Here is an 18,421-nt window from a genome sequence, read left to right as displayed (position 1 = left end):
TTTGACTCTTGAGGATTGGAAAAGAACGATCACGGTGGGTGATTATAATTTGGAGTACTATGAAGGAAAAGAGATTGCTCGTGTTTCTAATGTGGTTGCTACACAGTCCTACTTCAACAGATTAAGCAATGTCAGTGGCAAGACGAGAAATTGAAACTTTTCTGGAATCGAATCCAAAATGGTGAGTAGTTAGATGGATGGACAGTAAATGCTGAAGGATTCTTATACCATAAAGGAAGATTAGTCGTTGCAAATATCCCTGATCTTAGAGAGTCTGTTATGATCGAGGCCCATAGGTCTAAGTTTTTTGTACATCCTAGAAGCACAAAGATGTACCAAGACTTGAAAATTGGGGGGAAGGTATGAAGAAAGATGTGGCTAACTTTGTAGCTAAGTGTATGGTTTGTCAGTAGGTTAAAGCTGAGCACCAGAGACCTTCAGGGTTGCTTCAACCTTTACCTATACCAGAATGGAAGTGGAATGAGAATACCATTAAAGCATGACACTGTCCGGTTGATTTTCAATCGTTTAACCAAATCTTCTCATTTTATTCAAATTAGGAAGGATTATAAGGTTTCTAGACTAGCTCGACTTTATGTGGGTAATATACTTCGACTGCATGGGTTGCCTTCTAGCATTTATTTTCTGATATAGATTCTCGATTTACATCAAGATTTTGGCGAGCATTGCAAAAAAAAAAAAAAAAAAGCTTTAGGAACTGAACTTAACTTGAGCACCGCTCACCACCCTCAGATAGATGGACAGTTTGAGAGGACTATCCAAACTTTGGAGGACATGCTTCGTTCTTGTATTTTCGATTTTTGGGGTAGCTGGGGAGAACACTTGTCATTGGTGGAATTCACTTATACAAAATAGCTACCAGGCCAATATAGGCATGGATCCTTATGAGGCCTTATATGGGAGACCATGCAGATCACCTTTATGTTGGGAAAAACCATATTAGCATGTCACAATTGGATCTCAAATTGCTAGTACTGCTGGGAAGATCAAAGTATTTTTTTTAAGAGAGACTTAAGGTTGTTCAAAGTCGTCAGAAGAGTTATGCCGATCTCCTCCGATGAGAAGTTGAGTTTGAGGTTGGTGACTATGTCTTCTTGAAAGTTACTCCCATGCTTGGTGTGACGAGATTTGGAGTGAAGGGTAAGCTAGCCCTGAGGTATATTGGACCTTTAGAGGTTATCGAGAGGGTTGGGGAGGTCGCTTATCGATTGAACTGACTAGTGCGGTTGAGGCATGTTCACAATGTGTTCCATGTGTCGATGCTGAGCAAGTATACTCCAGACCCATCGCACATCATTGAGTATGAGGCTATCCCTCATCAAGATGACGTGACATGTGAAGAAGAACCTATCATAATTCTAGCGAGAGAGTTAAAGTTGCTAAGGAATAGAGAGATTCCCGTAGTCAAGGTCTTATGGCGGAACCATAGAGAAGACGGGGCTACATGGGAGTTAGAGTCGGAGATGTATGAGAGGTATCCTCATTTGTGTAATTTTCAGCTTGAGATTGTACTTTGAAAATTTCAGGACGAAATTTCTTTAAGGAGGGAAGAATGTGAAACCTGAGACTTTTCAGGTTGAAAAAGTCAAAAATAGAAGGAAAAAAAAATATAATTGATTTAAATTATATATTCAGATTTCTTTTCCCTTTTTTCTTCTCCCTCCCCGATTCTTCTTCTTCTTCTTCTTTATTTTCTTTTCTTTCCTTGCTTTCCTCTCGGCAAGACATGGCAAAGGCACCAGACCCAACCTCCGTTGGCCACCAATTCCGACACGCGCCGATGCTGCAGCTTCCCTTGGTGACCATTGGAGCAAAGATGCGCCCGTACGACCACTTCGAACTCCGACCACCGTTCGGCAAGTGGGTGGCACCGTTGGAATCAGTGTCACGAGAGGAATGTCGCCTACTAAGTCATTCCGGTCAACTCATCATTTTTCTCTGACGAAATTTTGGGTATTTTCGCCCATTTGGAAGCATTTTTCGACGACACCAGATGTCATTTGGACGAAGGAGCTGTACTTCTGTGATGTACTCATCGAGGGGATCATTTTGATATATGCCATGCATATATTCGTCGACGTTTCCGGTACACCGCTCACTGCCGCCACCAACCGCTATTGTGCACCGCTTGGGTGTGTTGACCCAAGATTTGGCCAACTGACACAGAGTCAAAATATGCTTGATATGAATGAAAGAGATGAGAAGAACGTAATGACAAAAGTAAATAAGACACAGTAATTTATAGTGGTTCGGCCCCAGGATCTGGTAATGACCTACGTCCACTTAGACTGATATTGATATAAAAGTAAGAAGAGTGATCAAAGAACTGGGGTTCAATGAGTTTCACTAATCTATGAAGAACGATACAAGTTTACTAGGAGAATTACTATAGTCCCAAGTGATTCAAAAGAAAAAATTCCCCTCCCTTGAGCTATCTCTTGCTATTTATAGGCTCAAGGGGGATTACAAAAAATTGTTACAGATATTCTTTCCTAAATAATCGGATACCCAAAAGATTGTATGTGATAAATTCGGGATTCATAAAGATCTTCCCATAAATGTCGCCTTGTACATGGAACCATCGACCACACTGGTCGCGGGTAAGACAAGCTTACACTGCTTCTAATGTGTCCTCTGGTCGATACTCTAGCAGACATTTCCAAGTGTCAACCAAGTGTCCAGGGATTACTTGCCACGTCATCAATGTTAATTTTATGGATAACATTTGCCCCTCAAGTTTATTTATCACGAACAGTAAATAAACTTTTGGACGAACGACTCTTCGGTAACCCCGCCTGACGTGTCAGAACCCTTCGTGTGTTCTTGATAAAAGTAACCCACTTCTATCTAATCATGTCCTCTCGGTTCCCCAGAAATGATTTCGACGGCCATCCCGTTTCCCAATACTTTGAAAAAGGGAAACTAATGATTACACTTTTTAATGTCAGAGATAAACTTATATAAGACCTTCGAAGCCTCCTTTTTATTTTTACGCACGCCACTGTTTTTGCTAGAAACCCTAAAAACCAGAGTTTTAAACTTCCCCGGAGACCGTTTTCTTGCACTTCCAAGACTCAGACCGTGAGCTCCTTGATCTCCGAAGACCTTTCTTCCACCTCCACGATCACTCTTCTTGGTAAGTTTTTGAAATCCCATGCTTCTAATTTTTCGTGGTGCATGCTTCTGAATGTGGACTGTTTGAGATTATCTGTTTCTGGTTTGAGGTACTTGTAGACAGAATGTTTTGTAGGCAAAGTAGAGTTACGAGTTAGTTTAAAATCCAGGATCATGCTTTTTAGGACGTAAAATCGAAGTAAAAATTCGATTTTTAGGCTAGTTGAAAAAATAAATTTTTCCCGCCCTAAGGGGAGTTGAAAAAGCTCTTTCAGAAAAACTTTTTACTTTCACCCTTTGATCCGTTTTTCAAACTGTTCGTGTAGAAAGATTTAGCTTTTTGTTAGAATGCTGTTGTATAAAAACTTAATTTTTATACTCGACCAGCGTTATTCTAAAAAGCTTTTAAAAGTTTTCTATCCTCACCTCCCCATTCTTCTGTATGCAGATTTTAATGCCAGATTTGTGGGGAGGTGAAAGGCCTATTGACGACGACCTTCTCGCCCAACTGCTCGAGGGAGAAGATCAACCAGCCGACCGTGTCCACGAGATCCCTTTTTCGCGATCCTCTTCCAGACCCCATCCTTCTCCTTCAATGGCCCGTTCCAAATCTTCAGGCAAGAAAAGACCCGAGTCTGAAAACAACCCAAATTCTCCTGCCCGTCCTGATTCGCAGGCAAGGGCTCCCTCGACCAGTGGTCGAGAAAATCTTGTTCCTGACCCTAATATCCAAATTAGGGCCAGCCCTCGTCATCAGAACTTGCCTGATGTCGAGTGGTATACTTCCCCAGCCAGTTCAGTAACTCTTCGAATGATTGCTAACTGCTTCAGAAAATTCCCCCTCACAGGGGTTTCCATTGTACAACCTGCCGCAGATCAGAGGGCTAACCTCCCCGGGGGTGTCAACAGCGCCTGGTCTTGGTATCATATTGAGGCGGGAGCTTATCTCCCTCTTCATCCCTTTTTTGTGGGGGTGGCTAATTATTTTTGGTGTCGCCCCCTTCCAAATAACTCCAAACGGATATAGAATGCTGGCCGCACTCTATATCCTGTATAAACTTAAGAAATGGCCAGAACCTTCACCCCACGAGGTCAACTATCTCTTTGACCTCAAGTCTAACCCGCAACAACACAGAACGAGTTTCTTCCATTTTTGTCACCAGGAAACCAGTCGAACATTCCTGAGTGACACAACGCACATCTCGAATGTGGGGCAATACAATAAAGAGTACTTCCTTACCCCGGACATATCCAGCAACAACCTGGCCTTTGCACGAGGAGGTAAGCACCGTTTCGAACTGGTCGATACTTTTACTCAAGGTGTCTCCCTTCATTTTTCTTAAACCATAATCTGTTTTTCAGGCCCTTGGTTACGTCCATCCCCAACACCAGACATGGTGTTGAGGTCTAACACTCTGGCCAGTATGTCCGACACAGAAAAAAGCGTCAAGATCCTGGTGACTGAAGAAAACTTGAGGCGGTCTGGCCTCCTGGCTCCTCGCCATGAAAATAGAGGGTTCGTGGTGGACGAAGCCACTGCCGAAGGGGTTCCCGAGCAGCAACCTCCCGTGTCTCCTCCTCGGAGGAGGCCAACGGGGATTACTATTAGGGAGCCCACGGGCAATCCTTCCGCAGAAAGGCCTTCTGCTCCCCAAGGCAAGGGGAAACAAAAGGCCAAAGAGCCAGCTGTGGACTTGGGAGAGTCCTCTGATGATAATGGTAACACTATCTTACTTTTAAATGGTTTGCCAATTCCCTGTCATTTGTTCGACGGGGAAGGCAATTTTACGTATACTCCAAAATTAGGGCCAGACTTCTTCATGCCAGATAATGAGTATATGACTAATAGAGTCAATAGTGTAGCGACCAGTAGTTGTAGCTCAGGTATTCACTTTGTTGCCTTTCTTCTGTTGCATATAATATATTTTCATCTGCCTCTTATTCTTATCAGTTTCCTGTGTTTACTTGCATGCAGATATGGCCACTCCCAATATCTTCGACATGTACCAGGCCAAGGAGGAAGAGGAGGTTCCCCAACTCCAGCGGAGATCCAAGAGGAGAACTAGCGAATCCAGCCGAGGCCCTCCGGCCAAAAAGGGTCGAACAGAAGACCTTCCCAAGGACGCGCCAACTGGACAGACTCCTGGGCCAACGGGGCAAACTCATCCACCAGCTCCTACTGAGAAGCAGACTCCTCCTGCCCCACCAAATCCTCCGGCTGCGCCCTCCAGAGAGGAAATTATTCGTGACGAAGCTCTTGGGGCTAAGCTCATGAGCCGCACCCTTCGATCAGCCAGGGATCGCCTTGACCGCATTGGCAAAGGTGACCGTGTCAGGGATGCAATGGTCGAGGCTGAAAACTTGGGGGCTGACTAGGTTCTGAATAGGGCCCTGAATGAAATCTCCAGTGTGAGTACTTCTTCACTTTTTTAAGCCTTAGTCTTTTACTCTTCACGGCAGGCTCTAACTTTTTCCTTTGTTCACAGGCCTTGCTATCTGCTATCACTGCTCGTACCCGTATCCAGGCTTCCATTGAGCAGGCAAAGGCAAAGGCCACTGAGAGGCATCAAGTGAAGGCGGCTGAGGAGCTTTCGGCTGCAGAGGCTAGGCACACCAAGGAGTTGGAGGCGCTGGCTCGAGAAAGGGATGCTGCGGTGACCAAATTGTCAGAAGCTGAAGCAGCAAAAGATGCCTCCGTGAAGTTGAGGCAAGAGTATCGAGAGTTCAATCAAACTCATCTTCGCGTGATCAAGCATCTGGGAGAGATACTCAAGTCCAAGGACGAGGCTATTGTCACCCTTGAAGGCAAGGTGAAGCAGTTGGAGCTTGACAACTCCAAAAATCTTGAAAACTACAAGAGGACGACACTCCGATGTTTCTACAACTTCTGGAAACACAATCAGGATGCCGACTTCAGCTATCTTTCGGAGGAAGTCAGGTCTGCTGAGTTGGCTCGCTGCACCGCCCAACTGGCCGAGGAGGAGGCAAGATTGAGGATCCCTGCCTCTCCAAGCATCGTTGGTGTGGAAGAAGAAGAAGTTGTCGAGGACGCGACCAACCAGGATGCTGCCCAGGACCCTCCGGCCCCAAATGCCTCTTAAACTTTCTCATTTATTTTTTCTTTCTTTTTGGCTATACGACCCACGGGTCGTGATGTAAAGACAATAATTTCTTTTTAAACATTGCTGCATGGGCAGTAAACCCTTTTTTCTTTTACTCGAACAGTTACATCCAAGCAACGATGCTTGCGGTGTAAAAGCTTGAATCTTGATGCTATAATATTTTTATTTATTATAACATTTGTCCGTATGACCGAACTTAGCATAGTACTTTGGTATTATTTAACAAAACATAAATTTTGAAAAATATTCTAAGTACTGTAGCATGCTTTCACTTATTTTGTTCATGTGTTTACATACCTTTTGAGAGTATGCTTTGCTATCGATGTGACTTATATGCCCCCCAAGTGATCGAGGAGCTTTTAGGTCCTTGGTCACTTGCCCTAACCATGGCCTGTTCGAACATTCCTGTTCGTGCGGAAAAATGATACTTGTAATACAGCAAAACAACACACGTAATGAACAAATACTTGTAAATGTAAATTCACAAAGGTTGGCAAGAATGACTGGCTGCGCACAGTCCCTTATAATCTCGTATTAAAAATGGACTAAACATGTCTTTACGAGTGATTCTATAATAGAACCTTACATATACGAGCAGTTAGCCATACAGCGTGGCTAACCCTCTTTGCAAAACTTGTAAAAATTAAAAAAATTTAACACAAGCCAGTTCTTTAAAAAGGATTGTTCATTGATAATACTTGCGCAGGTGTTCTCCATTCCAGTAACGTGGAACGAGATTTCCGTTTAAGCGTGCAAGTTTGTATGTGCCTGGGTGAAGGACTTCTTCAATCTTGTAAGGTCCCTCCCAATTAGGTCCGAGCACTCCAGCAGTAGGGTCGCGGGTATTTAAGAAAACTCGTCGTAGCACCGAATCTCCGACGTTGAATTTTCTTTCTTTAACTTTGGAGTTAAAGTACCGGGCGAATTTTTGCTGGTATGCAGCAACTCGGAGTTGAGATTTCTCCCGTATCTCATCGATTGAGTCTAGGGACTCCATCATTAGCTGGCTGTTCTGATCTTGATCGTAAGTCAAACGCCGATGCGAGGGAGGATCTAACTCGACAGGTAACATGGCTTCATATATCCGTAGGCTAGGGAAAATGGAGTATGTCCTGTTGCTGTATGGTGAGACATTCTATACGACCAGAGGACTTCAGGCAATAGCTCTGACCACGCTCCTTTAGCTTCTTCAAGTCTTTTCTTCAGGGTGTCTTTAAGAGTCTTGTTTACGGCTTCGACCTGCTCGTTTGCTTGGGTTGTGCAACTGAAGAAAAGCTTTTAATAACTCCATGCCTCTCGCAGAAATCTGTGAATAAGTCGCTGTCAAATTGGGTCCCGTTGTCAGAAACTATCTTCCTGGGCAAACCATATCTGCATACAATGTTCTTGATGACGAAGTCAAGAACTTTCTTGGTCGTGATGGTTGCGAGTGGTTTAGCTTCGGCCCATTTAGTGAAGTAATCAACTGCCACAACTGCGTACTTTACTCCGCCTTTCCCTGTAGGTAGGGATCCAATCAAATCTATCCCCCATACTGCAAAAGGCCACGGGCTTTGCATCTGCTTCAGTTCGTTTGGAGCTGCTCGTGGAATCTTGGAGAACCTTTGACATTTATCACATCTTTGTACATACTCCATCGAATCCCTGTTCATCATTGGCTAGAAGTAGCCTTGCCTTAGAATCTTTTTTGCCAAACTCTGCCCCCCAGCGTGATCCCCGCAGAAGCCTTCATGCACCTCCTTCATGAGTTCCTTAGCCTTTTCTGGCGTAATTCACCTGAGTAGTGGCATTGAAAATCCTCTTCGGTACATAACTCCATCGACCATTATGTACCTAGCAGCTCGTCTTTGCAGAGTTCTAGCTTTGTTCCTATCTGTTGGGAGCGTACCATTTGTCAGATACTCCAAGTAAGGCGCCATCCACGTATCCTCCATTCGAATCTCCATACTGGACTCAGTTGCTTGTATGCTCGGCTTACTCAGTCTTTCAACTGGCACAATGTTCAAAGTGTCAGCATCCTTTGCACTCGCGAGTTTGGCTAAGGCATCCGCGTTTGAATTCTGATCTCGCGGGATCTGCTGGAGGGTGTACTTCGTGAACTGGGCGAGTAGGTCTTTTGCTTTATTTAAGTAGGCTACCATTTTCAAACCCCGCGCTTGATATTCTCCAAGGACCTGATTCACCACCAGCTGTGAATCACTGTAGATATCAAGCGTCTTTATGCTCATATCCTTTACCATTCTCAATCCAGCGAGGAATGCTTCGTATTCTGCTTCATTGTTTGATGCAGTGAAGTCGAACCTGATGGCGCAGTGAAATCGATGCCCTTCCGGCGTTATCAATATCACTCCCGCTCCAGCGTGGGATTCGTTGGATGAACCATCCGTGAATAGCTTCCACGAAGGAGTTTTGTCTTGAGGCTCGGGCGCTTCAGGCTGTTCGCACTGCTCACTATCTGGGAGTTCGGTGAACTCTACAATAAGATCGGTTAAGACTTGTCCTTTTACTGCTGCTCGTGGTGAATAGGTTATGTCGAACTACCCTAACTTGACTGCCCATTTTAACAATCGCCCAGCCGCCTCGGGTTTTTGGAGGACTTGCCGAAGGGGCTGATAAGTTAGAACCGTGATAGGATGAGCTTGGAAGTAGGGGCGCAGCTTTCTAGAGGCAAGGATTAAGCAATATGCTAGCCTCTCGATTGGTGGATATTTCAATTCTGCCCCGATCAGTCTCTTGCTGACATAGTAGACTGCTTTTTGTGCTCCTTCTTCCTCTCTCACTAACACCGCGCTGGCAGCAACTTCAGTAATCGCCAGGTAAATAAACAAAGTTTCTCCTTCGATCGGCTTTGATAAGATGGGGGGCTGTGCCATATGAGCTTTTAGCACCTGGAATGCTTGTTCGCAGTGTTCTATCCACTCAAATTTTTTATTCCCCCTAAGTAGATTGAAGAACGGGACGCACTTGTCTGTTGATTTTGAAATGAATCTACTTAGGGTTGCGATTCTTTCGGTTAAACTTTGTACATCTTTGATCCTTTCTGGCGACTTCATGTCGATCAGGGCTTTTATCTTGTCGGGGTTGGCCTCGATTCCCCTTGAATTTATGATAAACCCCAAAAACTTCCCTGATCCGACTCCAAAGGAACACTTGAGGGGATTTAATTTCATTTGGTACTTGTTTAACACATTAAAGCACTCTTGTAAATCCCTCACATGCCCTTCTGCTTTCTTAGACTTTACCAGCATGTCATCCACATATACCTCCATGTTTACACCAATTTGCTCTTTGAACATGTGGTTGACCAGCCGTTGGTAAGTCGCACCCGCGTTTTTTAGTCCGAAGGGCATTACTCTGTAGCAATACAAGCCCGTATTGGTCCGAAAGCTGGTGTGATCCTCATCTGGGGGATGCATGCAATCTGGTTATAGCCTGAATATGCATCCATGAATGAGAAGATCTCATGCCCTGCAGTAGCATCGACTAGTTGGTTGATCCTTGGGAGTGGGAAGCAGTCTTTTGGGTAGGCTTTATTGAGGTCTATAAAATCCACACAGGTCCGCCACTTGCCGTTAAGCTTGGGGACCAGCACCGGATTGGAGACCCACGACGGATAAAAAGCCACCCTTATGAATCCATTCTCCTTTAGCCTTTCCACTTCTTCTTTTAAGGCTCGTGATCTGTCTTTATCGAGCAGCCTTTTTTTTTGCTGCACGGGTGGAAAGGTCTTGTCTATATTCAGGTCATGGCTGATTACTGCTGGATCTATCCCAACCATGTCTTTATGCGACCAGGCAAAAACTTCCTGGTTCTCTCGCAAGAATTCCACCAGTGTGTGCTTCGTGGTAGGCTCTAAGTTTTTTCCAACCTTTATGACTTTGGTTGGGTCTTCTTTGTCGAGTTGGACCTCCTCTTGGTCCTCGACGGGTCCAACATGTTCTTCAAAATCCCCAAAGCAAGGATCCAAATCTCCATCCTCACTTTGGGCAGCACCCTATTTGGTGATTTCATCACCTGATTGGGCTTGCGTATCAACTGCCATCTGCAATCTATCTGGGGCAGTGCTCCTCGGTGTTCCACTTTTCGCCTTTGTGATCGAGGCATTGTAGCACTCCCTGGCTTCTCTTTGGTTTCCCAAAACACGTCCTACCCCCGCGTCTGTTGGGAACTTCATGGCTAGGTGCCACATAGAGATGACGGCCCGTAGATCAACCAGTATGGGCCTTCCAATAACGGCGTTGTACGCCGAAGGACAATCGACCACTACAAAAGTGGCGAGTAATGTCCTTGTTGCAGGCGTTGTACCTGTCGTTACTGGGAGTTTGATCATTCCGGCTGGGGCGAGTCCTTCTCCAGAGAAGCCGTATATCGTTTGATTGCAGGGTTCCAAGTCTTTTACGGACAATTTCATGCGTTCCAGTGTTGACTTATACAGGATGTTCACTGAACTTCCTGTATCGACCAGTACTCTCTTCACCATCATATTGGCCATCTGGATGTCCACGACCAGCGGATTGGAATGTGGGAACCGGACGTGTTGGGCATCGCTATCAGAGAAGGTTATCTCACCTTCCTCTGACCGAGCCTTTTTTGGTGCACGGTCCTCCACAGTCATCATCTCGATGTTCTAGTCGTGGCGCAGAGTCCGAGCATATCGTTCTCTGGCTTTTCCGCTGTTTCCCGCGAGGTGCGGGCCTCCACAGATGGTTAAGAGTGTTCCAACCACGGGGGCAGGCTGTAATGGTGGCGAGCGTTGGCGTGTGGACGCCTGCTCGTTGCCACCTGGGGCTTCTCGTTGGGAATTTCCCAAGGCCCGTACGTATCTTCTCAAGTGTCCTTGTCTAATAAGGAACTCGATTTCGTCTTTTAACTGGTTGCATTCATTAGTGTCATGTCCGTAGTCGTTATGGTAACGACAGAACTTGGTAGTGTCTCTTTTCGAAATGTCCTTCCAATGGGTCCAGGTTTATTGTATGGCACACTGGAGCTTGTGGCCTGGTAAACCTCTCCCCGAGACTCAACGAGGGCAGTGTAGTTAGTGAACCGAGGCTCATAACGATTACCCTTAGTTCGTTTGTTGTCGAAGGTGGAAGGCTCGTTATACGGACGTTTTCCACTATTCTTGCCATTACCATTGCCGTTCCCGTTGCCTTTGCCGTTAGGTTTGGAACCATTGGCGGCTTTGGCGGGTTCGGTGGCCTTCTTACCCTTGTTCGAGGGTTTTCCATCATCAGCAATGGCTTCTTCGAGCTTGATGTAGCGGTCAGCTCAGTCTAAGAATTCTTGGGTAGTTCTCACTCCTTCTTTTCGGAGACTTTTCCAGAGGGGAGAGCAACGTTTAACCCCTGTGGTAATGGCCATCATCTTGCCTTCGTCTCCTACTATTTTTGCTCCAGCCGCCGCTCGCATAAAGCGCTGGACGTAATCCTTCACTGACTCCCCGTCCTGCTGGCGAATTTCGACTAACTGGTTCGCTTCGGTTGGGTGCACACGACCAGCATAGAACTGTCCGTAGAACTCTCGTACGAACATTTCCCAGGAAACAATGCTCGCGGGAGGGAACTTGAAGAACCACTCCTGCGCAGCTTCAGAAAGTGTTGCAGGGAAGATCCTGCACCGAGCGTCTTCGGACACTTTCTGAATATCCATCTGAATTTAAAACTTATTGACGTGCAAGACTGGGTCTCCATACCCGTCAAAGTTTGGAAGCGTAGGCATCTTGAATTTGCTGGGAGTTTCGGCGTTAGCTATCCTTTGTATGAACGGAGTGCTTTTCCTCCTATTGTGGTCGATGTATGAAGTCCTTCCCCCGACCAGTTGCTGCACAGCCTAGTTGAGGGCGTCTATCTGGGCCTGCACTGCGGTAGGAATCGCTGTGGCCTCTATTGCTGGGGGGACGTTCTCGCCGTGCCTCTCGCGGCGATCATTGAGTACATCTCTCAAGTCTTCTTCTCTTCTCCGCTGCTCGCTACCCCCGAGCCAGTTGAAGACATTACTTTGTCTGGGCTGCCCCCCAGCATCCTGTCTATTTGGTTGGTCATCTTGAGGTACCTGGCTCCTGCCTTTACCTCTTTCTCCATTCCTCCCACTGGCATTTCCTTTACCTGAGTCGGCCTCATTGTATCCGTGGCCATCTCTGAACCTCGACTGGCTATGGTGAGATCGACTGTTCCCTCGAGGTCCGTTCCTAGATGAACCATCCCGAGCGTTGGAGGATGGCCTGCGCTGGTCGTGGTGTCCTCATGCATCATCGTGCCGTGGGGGGCCCCGGACCGCAGAGCCTAACTCTGAATCTCTCCTGTTTCCAAGAGGGTACTGACCTCTGTTCGGTAGGTTCGGCCCATCATCCCTACGATGTCTAGGGCTGCGAGGCTGATGCTCGGCCCTATTCTGCCTCTGTTGCGGGGGGCTACCCCGAGCAGCTTGGGATGGTGGGTGTGCTTCAGGATCCTGTGGGACATCGTCATGGGGAATCTGAGGCTGCTCGGGCCTTTGCGGACTCGAAGGCTGGATCGGTGGGCTCGGATTAGGACCCCTCTGGGGTGGCTTATTCACCGGTTGGTCAGGCTGCGAGGCAGGTGCAGTCTGATTTCTGGCCAATAGCAAGGCTGCTTCAAGGGCTGCCATGGCTTCGTTCTGGCGGCGGTCAACCTCCGCCTGCCTTTCGCTCTATTCCGCGCGCTGCCGTTCGATCTCTTGCTGCTGCCGCGCCATAACTTCAGCGGCAGTCTCCTGACTGGCTCTCAGACTAGCCAGCTCTTCCTGCAACGCGCCCAGGGTACTCTTCAGCGTTGCATCATCCATTTCCTCCTCCTCAAAGTCCAGTTGTGGCTCATCCTCCTCCATGCTTGTAGGAGGAGGAGGAGGTGGCGGGTTTGACGGTGCAGCGGCGGCTGCCTGTCCAGTTTTCCTTCCAGCTTTCGCCATTAGTTTTCTCAACGACGATAAATCAAGCTCTCAATGAAAGCACCAGAATGTTGACCCAAGATTTGGCCAACTGACACGGAGTCAAAATATGCTTGATATGAATGAAAGAGATGAGAAGAACGTAATGACAAAAGTAAATAAGACACAGTAATTTATAGTGGTTCGGCCCCAGGATCTGGTAATGACCTACGTCCACTTAGACTGATATTGATATAAAAGTAAGAAGAGTGATCAAAGAACTGGGGTTCAACGAGTTTCACTAATCTCTGAAGAACGATACAAGTTTACTAGGAGAATTACTATAGTCCCAAGTGATTCAAAAGAAAAAATTCCCCTCCCTTGAGCTATCTCTTGCTATTTATAGGCTCAAGGGGGATTACAAAAGATTGTTACAGATATTCTTTCCTGAATAATCAGATACCCAGAAGATTGTATGAGATAAATTCGGGATTCATAAAGATCTTCCCATAAATGTCGCCTTGTACACGGAACCATTGACCAGACTGGTCGTGGGTAAGACAAGCTTACACTGCTTCTAATGTGTCCTCTGGTCGATACTCTAGCAGACGTTTCCAAGTGTCAACCACGTGTCCAGGGATTACTTGCCACGTCATCAATGCTAATTTTATGGATAACAGGGTGAGGTTCCGAAACTTGAAATTTAAATATGGTCATATTATATGTCATTGGACACGATTTTGAATGAGGAATGCAATGATGATAATCATTTGCTCATTTGGTGCACGTAGGAAAAATGTGATGTTAAAATCAGACTAAATCACTCTAGGATCATCGTTATGCTCAGGAGCATCGCTTTGGGCTTGGATTGAAAATTCTAAGGAGGTAGAGACTCAACTTGACTATTGGACTTATTTTTACTCGTATTGAATTGCATTAAACATATTCCAATTTTGATATTTATAAAATGTTTGAAAAATTGAAAACTTAACCTGCATGTTTTCTGATTTGTTATGAGGGCACTGAGTGCCAAATATTTTTTTTTTTCACTTATTTATGCAGGTTATGATTTTTGGGTTTTACTCAAGTGCAGCTACTATGCTGCCAATTTTCTAAAATATAAAGGGAATATGTTTCTTTCTTTTCATGTTTACCTGCATTTGGTTATACCGATGAGAGCCATAGTGATAATGATTTGTGCATGTTGTTGTTTCACGATCTAATCTTTGTGTCATTATAGGTAGATCAGGTGTCCACTCACCTGTAGGTGTAAAGACCTAGCATCTGTATACAGGAAGTGTTCTGAGCCTCCCCTTGTGGTGGTTATCAGGTCCGGCTACCTCGTTTAGGATGTCGCTTTTCTATGGTGGGAGACGGGAACTAGGGATCTAGTGGACGGTGTGATGTGCCCTTGTAGCTATGCTCTTATGATTATTTGTAGTTTCTCTCTATTTTGGTTTATACATGATGATATATGTTTTGTTTTCAAAGCTAACCATGCTTGGGGTTTTATTTAACTTTTTGGGTCCTATGATATTAGTTGCTTTCCCACTGGACTTTATAAGCTCACCCCCTATCTCTCCCATTCCAAGAGCCTAGTGATGCGAATGTGGAAAAGATGAATTATCGATGGATCCAATTTTTTTAGCCTATTTCTATTTAGTGTCATTGTCTTATCTTTTGAACATTATATGTATTCGACTTCGAATTTAATGGACAGTATATTTGAATGAGCTATGAAATAGTTTGGGATGAGGAATGATGGATATTAAGTATTATTTTGAGTGTTTATGGCTTATTAAATTTAACTGTTTGATGATTACATAACTGTAGAAATATTATTGTTCTATGTATAATAATAAATGATCATGCTTTTATCACTAATATTTTTATATATAATTATAGGAGTTATTTCATTATTTTAACTTATAATTATAGTACGATTTAATATAAATTAAATCATTTATAAAGATTATTTTCCAACAAGAGTCAAAGTTTGACCTTTGAGCACCCAAATTATGAATATTATAAATCTGTCACGGCCTAGGATTTGGGACGTCAATATGTTTGTATACTTTTCTTTTCTATTATCGAACTGATTTTAAATCTCTCTAAGTAGTTTAAGTTGAATTGTGTATGACTATAACTATATATATATATATATATATACTTAGTTTTGTCTAAATTAAAAAGATTTATTTTTAGTAAATAATGCATGAAGGGAAGACCAGTTAAAAGTTTATATTATTGTTTCAAAAGTACTTATATATTTTCTTTTCTTAAACTAAAATGAATGCATGAGAATTAAAACTACAAATGTATATTTTAACCGTTAATTGTTCAGTATAATTAACAAACTGGGTTACAAAACTTTATTCTAACCGTTAACGGTCAGTGTAATGAATAAAGTTGTAAAAATATATCTGAACGAATAAATTTAGAATTTTTTAAAAATAGAGATAGAATCAATATGAATCACATAAATGTGGAATCAATATATGTTCATCCACATCGTTCATTAATATAAAATAATTTTTCCATCATGGAAAGACTATTTCTTCAATGTCATCGCTATAACTATTATTTAAAACAATTAAAAAAATATCAAACTACATAGATAACTATATTTAAAATATATATATATATATATAAATGTTTAACAACTATTAATATACATGACCTATTAGTTTTTTTTAAAAAAAAGAAATTAAAAATATACTACATAATTATTGCTCAAGGATTTAATTTTGTAACAATTTTTGACATTCAAATGAAATCAGAAAATCTTAGAGTAATTACTTACCCAAAATATATTATTAAGGCAAACCAAAGTTCCACCCATAGTTTGGGAAAACCATTTACCCTTTAAGAGTTACCACTCAATTTTGATAAGAACAAAATAATATGCTATGACAGTCATAGCCTGATATTTAACTTAAAACGACTTTATTCCTTATAGATTTAATTATCATTTTGGGAGACAATGCTTAATATCATTGTCATATACTAAGGTACTGTTTGGTAATAATTAAAAAAATAATTTTTTATTTAATTAATTAAAAATTTGACAATTAAACATAAAATAGTGTTTTATAAATTAATTTTTATTTATTATTTTTAAAAAATTTAATTAAAATTCATTAAATTTTAAAAATATAATTTTTTCCCTTTCATTTTTTTTAAACCATTTTTCGTCTTTTCATTTATTTTTTTCTTCTCTTCTTCGAATCAACACCTCATTTTATATGAAATCCTGACAGCAAGCTGAGATACGCGGCTTGGAGCGAAGAGCATATGAAGGCAGGGGCGGTATTTCCCTTGAAGCCTTTTTTCAAGAACTTCATAGATTTTGTTGGGCTGGCCCCTTTCCAGCTCAACACCAATTCTTATAGGGTACTGTCAGCCCTGAGGTTGCTGTATCACGAGTTGAAGTGGGCAGGTTCTTCACCAGAAGAGATTTTATATCTCTTATGCTTGAAAAGCAATCCCTCCCGAGCTCGGGGAGGGGACGACTTCTACTAACTCTCGAGCTATCCGAAGGAGAAGAAGATGTTCGAAGACCTTCCCAATCATCCTCCTGACTTCAAGAAGGCCTTCTTCTGGATAGATGGCCTAGCCCCGTCTCGATTCTACTCTTTGAGACGAATTCGTAAGTATCTCAACTTTCCTCTTTTTTGTGCTCGAGCTTTGTTTTAGGCTCGTGCTTAGCTGAAATGTGCTTGATTTTCCAACCAACTATCATCGCCCTACTCCCACCGATGAGATGAGGGAGTGCCGAGAGACTTTGCTCCAGCTTCCCTATGGCAGGAGGTCTCTCTCCTACCTCCTTCATGAAGGCGAGCTTCGGGCATGTGGGCTCTTAGGAGAGGATCAGTCTACATCGGACTGGTCCAATAAAAAATACGACCGATGGGAGCTCGTGCCTCTGCCAACTGGCAACCTCCCCCCAAGGAGAGATGTGAGGCCTCCATCTCCAGTTCTCCATAGGAGTCCGCAATCGGGGAATGAGGCCAACGATGAGGCCTCAAGCTTGGGCTCGAATGAACAAGGTATAGTCTTCCTTAGCTCGAATATGTGGTCCCCCTCACTACAAAAACATAGACCCGATAGATTAATATTGTGTGAGGACGATAGGAACCATTTTTATGTATGGTCTTGGGTAAATGAGCGGGTACATAGGTTCGATAGCTAGCTGAACGAGGTATGGAATGGAATAGCCGTCCAATACAGGAATAACGACTATAGGGACCTTTCGAGGTTGACATCCACCTAAAGGGAAGGCACTCCCCCCACCTCTTCTGAAGATGGAGGAATTTCGTGGTCGCCGAGCACAAGCTCGGGGGAGAGTCCCAGTTAGGTTTCTCTCCACTTGTCTTTTTATCCCTTGTATGTCTGCATTATGTTGAGTTACTTTATTTTTCGATAACTCATAATGTGGTGTAATTGTGCAGGCGAGATGGATTTCGACCTTGATAACATCTTGGTAAGTGGAGGAGCCAAGAGAAGTAAGCGTCCTAGGGGGTCGCGAAAAACCGACCGGCCCGCCAAGGTCCTTAAGAGGAACGAGAAAACACCACCTCCCCTGGTTCCGGTTGCCTCGAGCACAGCCCTGAGTCCACCTGCTCAGGCTGAGACCTCCTTGTCGAACCTACCTCCTGCTCCTTTTGCATCCCAAATCAATCCTTCAGCTGGCCCGCCTTCGAAGAAACCTCATCCTCAAAGACACCCCTACTCTCGATCTCTACTCATCTTGATGAGTATGTGATCGACAACGGTTCTGGACCTCACTGGGCAACACTAGGCTCGGACATTCTGTCTTGGGTGGGTCAGAGCTTTGGGAGCTTCGACGCTCCTCATTGGCAGTTTCTGAACAATGCCAAGGACTGCAACACTCTTTATGAGAAGAGCTTTGAGCTCCACACTGCGATATTCTTTCTTCTCTCGCTATTTAGCTGCACTTACACTTGGTCCATTTGCTAATTTGGTTTTTTTTCTTTTTTTTTATTATGCCAGGCTCTTGCTGTTGATGCTCAGCTTGATTATAAGCCGAACAACGAAATTCACTTGAGCCTGACTCTTGCTCAGGAGGCGAAGGATCTTCAGCTCAAACTGAGTGACGAGCTCAAGGCAACAAAAGCAAAGGTGGAGGCAGGAGTTGAGGAGCTAAAGGCCAAGTCTTCCGAGCTTGAAAAGCTGAATGCCCGGCTCGTGAAGCTTGAATAGGAGAATGCTCAGGTCAAGGAGGCCAATGCCAAGCTTGAAGTAGAGAAGGCCGCCAC

The 18,421-nt window shown here is 44.0% G+C and overlaps 1 long non-coding RNA gene across 1 annotated transcript; it reads left to right on the top strand.

Moving 5' to 3' along the window:
* The first annotated feature begins 10,318 nt into the window (after nucleotides 1-10,318).
* On the top strand, nucleotides 10,319-14,849 carry LOC133780625 (uncharacterized). Its single transcript, XR_009869457.1, has 3 exons — nucleotides 10,319-13,823; nucleotides 13,934-14,027; nucleotides 14,383-14,849. It is a non-coding gene; the product is annotated as an uncharacterized LOC133780625 (long non-coding RNA).
* The last annotated feature ends 3,572 nt before the right edge of the window (nucleotides 14,850-18,421 follow it).

Source organism: Humulus lupulus, chromosome 5 (genome assembly GCF_963169125.1).
Source record: "Humulus lupulus chromosome 5, drHumLupu1.1, whole genome shotgun sequence".
Classification (NCBI taxonomy): Eukaryota; Viridiplantae; Streptophyta; class Magnoliopsida; order Rosales; family Cannabaceae; genus Humulus; species Humulus lupulus.
This window is presented reverse-complemented; position numbering and strand designations above follow the sequence as displayed.